The 9950-nt window shown below is 37.5% G+C and overlaps 1 non-coding gene across 1 annotated transcript; it reads left to right on the top strand.

The window, feature by feature from the left end:
* Positions 1-7968: 7968 nt before the first annotated feature.
* LOC116075569 lies at positions 7969-8102 on the top strand. The gene has a single exon (XR_004112610.1). It is a non-coding gene; the product is annotated as a small nucleolar RNA SNORA51 (small nucleolar RNA).
* Positions 8103-9950: the final 1848 nt, after the last annotated feature.

The raw sequence follows: 9950 nt of genomic DNA on the forward strand, positions 1-9950 counted from the left end.
AAGGAAAGAAAAAAAGAAAAAAAGATGCAGAGGATAATGGCCAATATCCAAAAAAAGACTGCAAATTGAAAGTCATTTCTGTTTCCAATAGAAGTCTTGCTTTATTTCATGGTCCTATTGATAGTTGAGGGATTATAAATAACCCATCATTCTCTCCTTGCAAGATGCATGTTGGTGTTTGGGGACTGATAATTATTAAATGAAGTGTCAGCTTCTTGCATGGTTTTTTTTGTTGTCGTTGTTCCATTAGTGCATTCTAGAAAGCAAAAGCAAATGAAATATCGTCACATATTTTCAAGTTTATTTAAAATTTTTGTGCTTAAAGATGTAATTGCAGAATAAAATTTGAGGTTACTCTTTTCAATGTTGAGGCATTTTTCATTTAATGATATCTATCTTATGACAGGAGAAACTCACCCAACTCCCTCAAACCTCTTTCTCAAAGAATGAGCCTACATCCAAATACCTGACAGGATGTTGGAATTTGATTGTAGTTAAAGTACTCTTAGAGCTAACCATGACATGAGAAAATGAGTCCCTAGACCTGTGGCAGCAGCATGCTGAATACAAACCACAATGAGCTCCACAGAAAGATCCTCCATCTATAGGAAAACAAATCACTGTTAAAGTAGATATCTTTTGTTTCATCTGATACAACTTTTGTGATGGAAGTCTCTTTTCTCCTGCTCCATGTCTCTCAGTCATAAGTTGAATCATTTTAAAATATCCTCATACTGTTTGATTTCTTCAACACCTCATATATACAAAAGAAATCAGAGCAAATCAAAGATCTTCCTTATGTTTCTCGCAGTTTTCATCTTTTCAAATTCTGTGTTTTGAAAGTGTTTTTCTTTGAGGTTGGTCAAGTGATAAACATATTTATAATTATTGTTCATTCATTTTATATTAGTTCATTTAATATTAATATTTTAATTTGACAAACAAGTACACTGAGAGTTAAGAAATCTGAATAATATTAATCATTCATGTAAATGAGACAGGGGACATGTTTTGGTCCTTGCTAAAATAGGTGTCCTTTGATCCACACAGATAGTTTTATCAGCTTGCTATTAAGCATTTTAATAGAGACAATTTAAGAGTTTGTAGCTTAAGTAACCACACTGATATCAAGTTATAATAATTTATACATATCAAAACCCACACAATTACAGGGTAATAATCACATTGAACATGGTTACTTGGACTGTCTCTAATGTTGATATTTGAGAGCTGTTGAAGAAGGGCTTTAACTTTTTACAGAAGTATCACATATGCAAGAATACAACATGTTAACTTCTTATTCAGTAGTCTTCTCACATGGTCTCTTATTATGTTTAGATGGATTTTAAAACTGTTGGTTTATTTTCAGTAAGGTGCCCTTGATTCCTTGTTATAATGATAGCCTTGCTTTTCCAAACTCAGTTACATTGTAAGGTTGTGTTAGAATTACCATAAAATACTTACCTTTCCTCATCCAAGTTCAGGAAACTCACTTCAGGGTGACTTGTTGTGTATGTGGCTCTCCAAGCTGATCAATAATTTCTCATATTCCTGTGCACAATTGCAGACTTTTAAATCATATTATGTCCCTAGAGAACAATTGTGGTGAGCTGTCTTCTTGAGGAGAGGGGATGGACTTGGAAGTGTACTCTTGTTTGAAAGGGAAATTTGGACTTAGACAAAGTCACTTCCTTTATGCTGACCCCATGTCACCTGGGACATGGAGTCCCTAAAATTTCCACACAGCTGTTGAACAGTTTTATGATCTTGAGGTTTATTTGTCCCAACTCAGTGGTTTTCAGTCCTTAGTAGACCTGTGAATTGCCAGAGAGGTGATTAGAGCTCAGATCTCTAGGCACCACACTGAGTTTCTCTAACTCACTCATTATAGTCAATAGCTCACAGGGGCAAATGGTGGCCTGAATGTCACAGGTAGAGGGCTACTGTGTAGCAAAACTGTACATTTCTTACAGGACAAAAAATAGAATACATAAATTACAGTAGAAAAATGATGTAAGAAATTATACATTTGTCTACCATAGTTTATTCTATTCAGTTATTTTCAAAGAATTCATAATTTATCAGACTAATGGAGGAAATGTAAATGCAGCAAGTATTCCTTCTATGTGAAGTTTAACAGATGAATATTGAGTGTGGTCAAGTCACAGATGATGCCATAGAAAAATTGATTCATTCTTTAATAATGAATTATTCCTCTCTACAGAAAATAAAGCATTACTTTCTTTTGCTTCAAATAAAATCTCAAGACTTATTGAAAGTCTTCAACAGAAACACAATTATAGGATTTTGCCAAAAGCTTTCTGAACATCTGATGGGTTGCATTGTATAGAACTTTACCTAATTTGAAGCATCAGTTAGTTGTAGATGGATGATACCTAAATCCTTTCCTGAAAACAATGGAATTGAGGGACAAATGGATCATGATATTGCTTTTTCTATTACTATTTTTTCCATTTCTGAAGAACTAGCCCAGCTGGGCTACCAAGCTATATCTCTATAGCTATTCATATTTAGGTTTCTACACTGATAAGAGAACCAGGTAGACGATTTTCTCTGTTCTTCCAGACCTCCATTTCCAATTCTCCAATCTCATTCCCATTGTGCAGCAAACAGCATGCAGAGGCCCCTCTACCCACTCTACTTCCCCTGTAGACTCCACAGAACCTTGAACACATACCCAGGGTTTTTTTTGTTTTTTGTTTTTTTTTGTTTGTTTGTTTGTTTTGTTTTGTTTTGAGACAGGGTGACCCAGTTTTCATCCCTCCCTCCTACAGACTTTTCTTACTCCCACTTTCCCAGCATATCCCCATTCATTTTTGTCAGCTCCTAATGCCTAGAAAAACATTCTCTCTGGGACTCCACAGTATCCCCGCCTGGCAGGGACACAGAAAGATTCAGAATCAGGCAAAACACATTCATCACATTCTCCTAAAATCCAGTGAAGGGAAAAGAAACCAAGGAGTGGAAAACCCACCCTACTAAGACAAGACAAGATATAAATACCTACAATCACAATCACCCAAAATCAAGTTGCTTAGATGCCAGAATGAAAACATAACCAAACAGCCAGCGCAACATGTTTTTGCTAGAGCCCAGCAACCCTACTACAATAGGTCCTGAGAAACAGAATATAGTTAAAGCATAATAAAGGCAATTTACAGGATACTCAATCAAGATCAACTTAACTGGAGAGAAACTTAAAGAAATTTCACTAAAAGACAAGGTTGACCACTCTAAGGACGCCAATAGCTTATGCTCTAAGATCAAGAATTGACAAATGGGACCTCATAAAGTTGCAAAGCCTCTGTAAGGACAAAATGGCAACCAACAAATTGGGAAAAGATCTTTACCAATCCTAAATCTGATAGAGGGCTAATACTCAATGTATACAAAGAACTCAAGAAGTTAGACTCCAGAGAACCAAATAACCCTATTAAAAAATGGGAACAGAGCTAATCAAAGAATTCTCAACTGATGAATACAGAATAGCTGAGAAACACCTAAAGAAATGTTCAACATCCTTAGACATCAGGGAAATGCAAATCAAAACAACCCTGAGATTCCACCTCACATCAGTCAGAATGGCTAGGATTAAAAAACTCAGGTGACTGCAGTTGCTGGAGAGGTTGTGGAGAAAGAGGAACATTACTTCATTTCTGGTGGTATTGCAAGCTGGTACAACCACTCTCGAAATCAGTTTGGCAGTTCCTCTGGAAATTGGACATACTTCTACTGGAGGACCCAGCTATACTACTCCTGGGCATATACCCAGAAGATGCTTCAACATGTAATAAGGACACATGGTCCACCATGTTCATAGCAGCCTTATTTATAATAGCCAGAAACTGGAAACAACTCAGATGTCCCTCAACAGAGGAATGGATACAGAAATTGTGGTACATCTACACAATAGAGTACTACTCAGCTATTTAAAACAATGAATTTATGAAATTCTTAGGGAAATGGATGGATCTGTAGAATACCATCCTGAGTGAGGTAACCCAATCACAAAAGAACACACATGGTATGCAATCTCTGATATTTGGTTATTAGCCCAGAAGTTCGGAATACAGGAAGAACAACCCATAAACCACAAGGAACTCAAGAAGAAGGAAGACCAAAAGGTGGACATTTTATTCCTTCTTAAAAGGGGGAACAAAATACCCATGGAAGAAGTTGCAGAGATTAACTATGGAGCAGACACTGTAGGAAGGACAAGCCAGCCTAATATAGCTATCTCCTGAGAGGCTCTGACAGTACCTGACTAATACAGATGTAGAGGCTCACAGCCATTCATTGAACTGAGTACAGGGTCCCCAATGAAGGAGTTAGAGAAAGGATTAAAGGAGCTGAAGGGTTTGTAGCCCCTTAGGACGAACAACAATATGAACTAACTAGTACCCTCAGAGCTCCCAGGGTCTCAACCACCAACCAAGGACTCTACATGGTGGGACTAATTGTTCTTGCAGCATATGTATAGTAGAGGATTGCAAATTTGATCATCAGTAGGAGGAGAGGACCTTGGCCCTGTGAAGGTTCTATGCCCCAGTGTAGGGGAATGCCAGGGCCAATAAGTGGGAGAGGGTGTGGTGGCAAGCATGGGGAGGGGAGAGGCAACAGGGGTTTGTTCTTGTTGTTTTTGTTTGTTTGTTTTTTGGAGGGGAAACTGGGAAAGGAGAAATCATATAACGTGTAAATAAAGAAAATATCTAATAAAAAGAAAAAAAATCAGGAAAAAAAAGAAAACTTCTCTGACAAAACATGAGACAAACAACCTCCAAAAATGTCAATTGTGTGTTTTTTCTCTTTTATTAATTAATATATTCACTTTACATCCTAATAGAGTCTCCCTCTATCCCCTCTTTCCAGTCCCATGCTCTGACTCTTCTTTTCCTATTCCATCCTCCTCTTCTCTTCAGAAAATTGAAAGTTCCCTCCCCCACAGTACCCACTTTACCACACCAGATAGCTTCAGAGCTAAGTGCATCCTTTCCCATTGAGGACAGACAAGGCAGCCCAGCAAGGAGAGTGGAATCCAAAGGCAGCCAACAGAGTCTGAGTCAGAGACAGCCCCTGATCCAGTTGTTATGGGACTGCTATGAAGACCAAGCTATACCTGTGTAGGGGGCCTTGGTTTAGTCTATGGATGTTGTTTGGTTGTTGGTACAGATTCTTTGAGAATCCATGGGCCCAGGTTAGTTGGCTTTGTAGGTCTTTTTGTTAGCGTCTTTGACACTTCTGGCTCCCTCATTCCTTCTCTTGAGTCTTCCACAAGAGTCCATGAGCCCTGCCAAATGCTTGACTGTGGATCTCTATATCTGCTTCTATCAGCTGCTGGATCAAGATTATCACATGACAGTAATGCTAGGCTCCTACCTGCAAGCATAGCTGAGTATCATTAACAGTGTCAGTGTGGTTTTTTGTTAGATATTTTTTGTTTTGTTGGTTTTTTTGTTTTTGTTTTTGTTTTTAGAGTAAAACTCTGCCAGGGAAAGCTAATTTTACATTTGAATTTTTTTTCTGGGTAGGGATGGGAAATGTGTCCACTTCTCTTCTTGGTGTTAGGATGACATCTGGTGCACTTGTGCAGGCCCTGCTCATCTTACCATAGTCTCTGGGGGGTTCATGTTGCAGGATTTTCCCTGTCCAATCACATTAGAGCAGCGGGAAGCTTGTTACTGGACAGGAGGAGGGAGGTGGAACAAGGAGTTAAAAGAGGGAGAGAGATCTGAAGAGGAGAGAGAGAACCAGAAAGGAGGCTGACATGGTGTTAACAATAGGTTAGAATAATTGGGTTAAAGCTTTATGATTATCATTTGGCTCTGAAATTATTGTATTGACATCTTGTAAATTGTATTATTATTGATACATAAATCTGATTGGCTAATTAAGCATTAAGAGTTTTGATTCTACCAGGTACTTAGGTATTGAGATGCATAACCAGGGGTGTGTGACCTTAGGTGAAAGCAAGAGAAACTGGGGAGGGGGGAACCCAACCAAGAAATGTCCAGGAGGGAGCTTACAGGTCTAGTGAGGTGGCAGGACTAGAGACCAAGCAAGTGGTATCACCTAGCACAGGCACTAGCTGTAGAGAGTTGTTGGTAGCAACAGGAGCAAGGAAACATGGCCTGCCCTTACTGAGAGTTGGCGGGCTCATTTTTTATATTTCCCACAAAAAGTTCAGAATTGTTTTAGTTCTCCTGTGTTTAGAAGGCCTCATTTCCTTAGTGGCTTCCATCTCCTCTGGCTCTTACAATCTTTCATCCCCTCTGGCTCTTACATTCTTTTTGCCTCCTCTTTTAAAGGATTTTTTTAAGTTCTAACTGGAGAGAATTGATAGAGATAGCCCATTTAGGAGTGAGAGCTTCTAAGTTTTTCATTCTCTGCACACTGTTCAGTTGTGAAACTCTGTTCCCATATACTGCATGTAGAAGCTTCTCTGAAGATGCTGAGCAAGGCACTAGTGTTAGCATCCAGAGCCTGTGATGATACATGGGTGGGTCCACAGACCTGTTGCCAGGGCAACAGCCACCATATTCCCAGAATCCGTTGGGCTCACGTCCCACCTTGAACTGCGACTGCTATGTCACAACCCATATATATATGGGTACTTTCCTCCATCTTACTCTCTCTCTCTCCCCTCTCTTTCCACGCCACTACCCCTACTCCCTCTCAATTAAACCTCTTACACATGGAACTGTTTGGGCCTTGTGTACTTCCTGACGTGATCCGCCGTTCCAGCACATCAACTAGTCTACAAATATTGCAAAATGCTTCAAGGAGTAATTTTATGTTATATCCCCTTAGCAGTACTGAGTTTTTATCTATATCATTAGTCTATCTAGTCTCAGCTTCTTGGTCATCCAACAGTGTCAGGCATGGTTTCCATCTTATGGAATGGTTGGTTACTCTCAGGACTTATGTGCCACCATTGTATCAATGTATCTTACATACACTTCAGCATTGTAGATAGAAAGGTTTGTGTCTGGATTAACATTTAACTTTCTTCTCTGAAAACTCTTCAGTGTACTTTTTACTACCACAAAGATCAGTCTAAAGGGGTGAAACACCATTAAATTAACCCATTCCAGGTACTGGGAGGCCCATTTGGGGATAAGAGATGAGTTCTTTCTCCTCTATTTGCCAATTATATTAGTTGCCTTCATATATCCATATATTTTATGATGCTTCTACTACATGAGGTTTCCATCTGTCCCTTCTTGCATTTCATCCTCCTTTTCCCTTACTGCCTATGTTTGATACTTCTGTCCCAGTGCCTGCCATATACACCCATTACTATCTATTGTGTTTCCTATTCTTAGGTAGACACATCCCTTAATCCCTTACACTATACCTAACTTCTGTGACTATGTAGACTGTTGCTGGATTATCAATGACTTAACAGGGAGCTTCCATATACAAGTGAATATGTACCATACCAAATTTATCTTTTTGGGTCTAGATTACATTACTCAGGATGATGTTTTCCTAACTCCACCCAGTTACCAGTAAATTTCATTATTTCATTTTTTTAGTGACTGAGAAATATTCTATTGTGTAAATGTACCACATTTTCTTCATTCATTCATCCATTAAAAATTATCAAGGCAGTTTCAAATTTCTGGCTGTTATAAATAGAATTTCAGTGAACATGTGTGAGCAACAATTTCTGTAGTAGGATTTAAAAGTCCTTTGTCCAAGAGTTAGATAGCTGGATCCTGAGACATATCTAGTCCAAAACTCCTGAGGAACTCCCACACTGATTTTTGTAGTAGCTGTAAATTTGTTCTCCTATAAACAGTGGATGGATGTTCCCTTTACTGTAAATCCTAGCAAGCATGAACTCTCAGGTCTGGACCCTGTACATATTATGCCTTTCAATATATCTTACTTAGGTATAGCAACAGATTAACAACTAATCATGGAACAATAAAAAATCATGCAATTGGCCTCTTTGTGCTTACCACAGGTTGTGTTCCTACACTGAGTGTATAGAAAGAGGAGGCAGAATAAACCTACCCTATATACAGGCCTCAGCCTAGGCCCTGTGCCTGGTCTGAATTGTGAATGGGGAGACATGGATTAAAAAAAAACATGAAATTAAGTTATGAGTACCATATGCTTGTTATTTGTAGATACTGTTAAAGAAAATAAAGTGTGCTTGAAACAAGTATAGCAGTAATGCTACAATGGGTGCAATAATAATAGGATTGCCAGACGACTGAAGTAAAAGTTCTTTACATGTTACTGATATTCAGTAAAATGATTAATATTCTGGTCATGATGAAGTGAGATTGTGCAAATTTCATCTATCACAAGAGTGGACAACCTAGGACTTTTGACATTTATGAAATCACACAAAAAGAGTACCAAATCATTATTCAATGTTTCAGAAAAAGTATTGTACACACTATTGTCTTGAGCTCAGACTGTCATGAAAGGGCCATGCCCAAGTGCTTGTTCAAGGCAGTGTTTGTGCATGTTCATGTTCTCTGCAGGAAAACCTTCATTCAAAAGTAAAGCTTCTTTAAGTAGGAAAAAAAACTAATAAGAGAATAAAGTATCCTCAAAAAAATAAATGACCAACAAAAAACCCATAAACTTAGAAATTATAAGACAACTTAAAAAAACTAACAGCAATATGCAGAATGCAGAGGAAAACAGGAAAAAAGGAGCTACAGAGAGCAGAAGGAAGAGGCAGGCTTCTCCTTACCATGGGACAGAGCAGGTCTTTCTTAACAGCAAGGCAGGTTTAGTCTTATTAAAGAGTACAAAGCTTTCTTCTTACAGACTTGGGTTTAATTCATTTAGCATTAAAATGGTAGAAGTGTTTTCTTTCTTCTATGCAATAAAAATTGGAGCTCATTTTTCATCCAGAATGAGTTCCTTCTACATTGATGCTTGGTCTTTTGCTTGAAATGCATATATAAGTTTGCACATGTGTGTAAGTATATAATTATGAGAATACATGTAAGCTGGGCCCAGAATGGAGATTTAAGAAAATTGTATGCATGAATCTGTATATGAATTTATATGCGTTTAATCCATATTTGCTTGTGTAAAAAGTTTTTTCCTTGTGCAAGTGTGATTCTTTTCGCCTGGTTCAGTAGACATTTATTGTTCCAAACTTCCCCCTAGCCTAACAAACAGCCATTTGGATAAATGGGGAGAGTCTCTAACAATTAATTTATTACTTAATCCCCCATTCTTAGACTACAGGTGTTAATTACCTAAGCCAGTGATTAGTAGCCCTCAGGAAGGGCAAGAATGATTTTAGGACTTCTTAGAAGCTATCAACAAATACTTAGTATAGTTAGAGTGGTAGAACATCCGGAGACAATCAGTCTTTAAAACTACATCTGAATCTGACTCTGTCTCCTTTCACCACACAATAGCCCAGGAGGCTCCAGAACACTTTAATTCAATAAACCTATTCTTTAATATTATAAAAACAAAACTTGAATTGTTATTATTATTATTATTAATATTGAATATATTTATAAAGGCAAAAGTGAGTGCATATATACAGATATAATTTAATATGAATTGAAAACTGTACTTCAATAAAATTATAACTGACCATGCGAGTTTAGCTAGTGACATTATATACATTTACATCAATATGTATCTTGATAGTTAAAAATAAATAGTTCACTTAAAAATTATGAGTAGGTGAGTGAAAATGGGGCTAATAGTGTTACTTTCGTTCCTTTAATTATTGTAATATTGTCTCTGCAAAAGTGTTAAGAAATATATTTACAATGTCAGTGTGTGTGTGTTTCTATGTGGATGCATTAAGAGGTAAGTGGTGGATCTCTATTGCAAGGCTTTTAATATTTTTATTAATTAGAAGGAACAACAGTTTTTATATTAATATTCAAGAAATAAAACATTGTACTTTCGTAAGGACAATTGTTATATAATATATA

This window comes from Mastomys coucha, unplaced genomic scaffold (genome assembly GCF_008632895.1).
Source record: "Mastomys coucha isolate ucsf_1 unplaced genomic scaffold, UCSF_Mcou_1 pScaffold3, whole genome shotgun sequence".
NCBI lineage: Eukaryota > Metazoa > Chordata > Mammalia > Rodentia > Muridae > Mastomys > Mastomys coucha.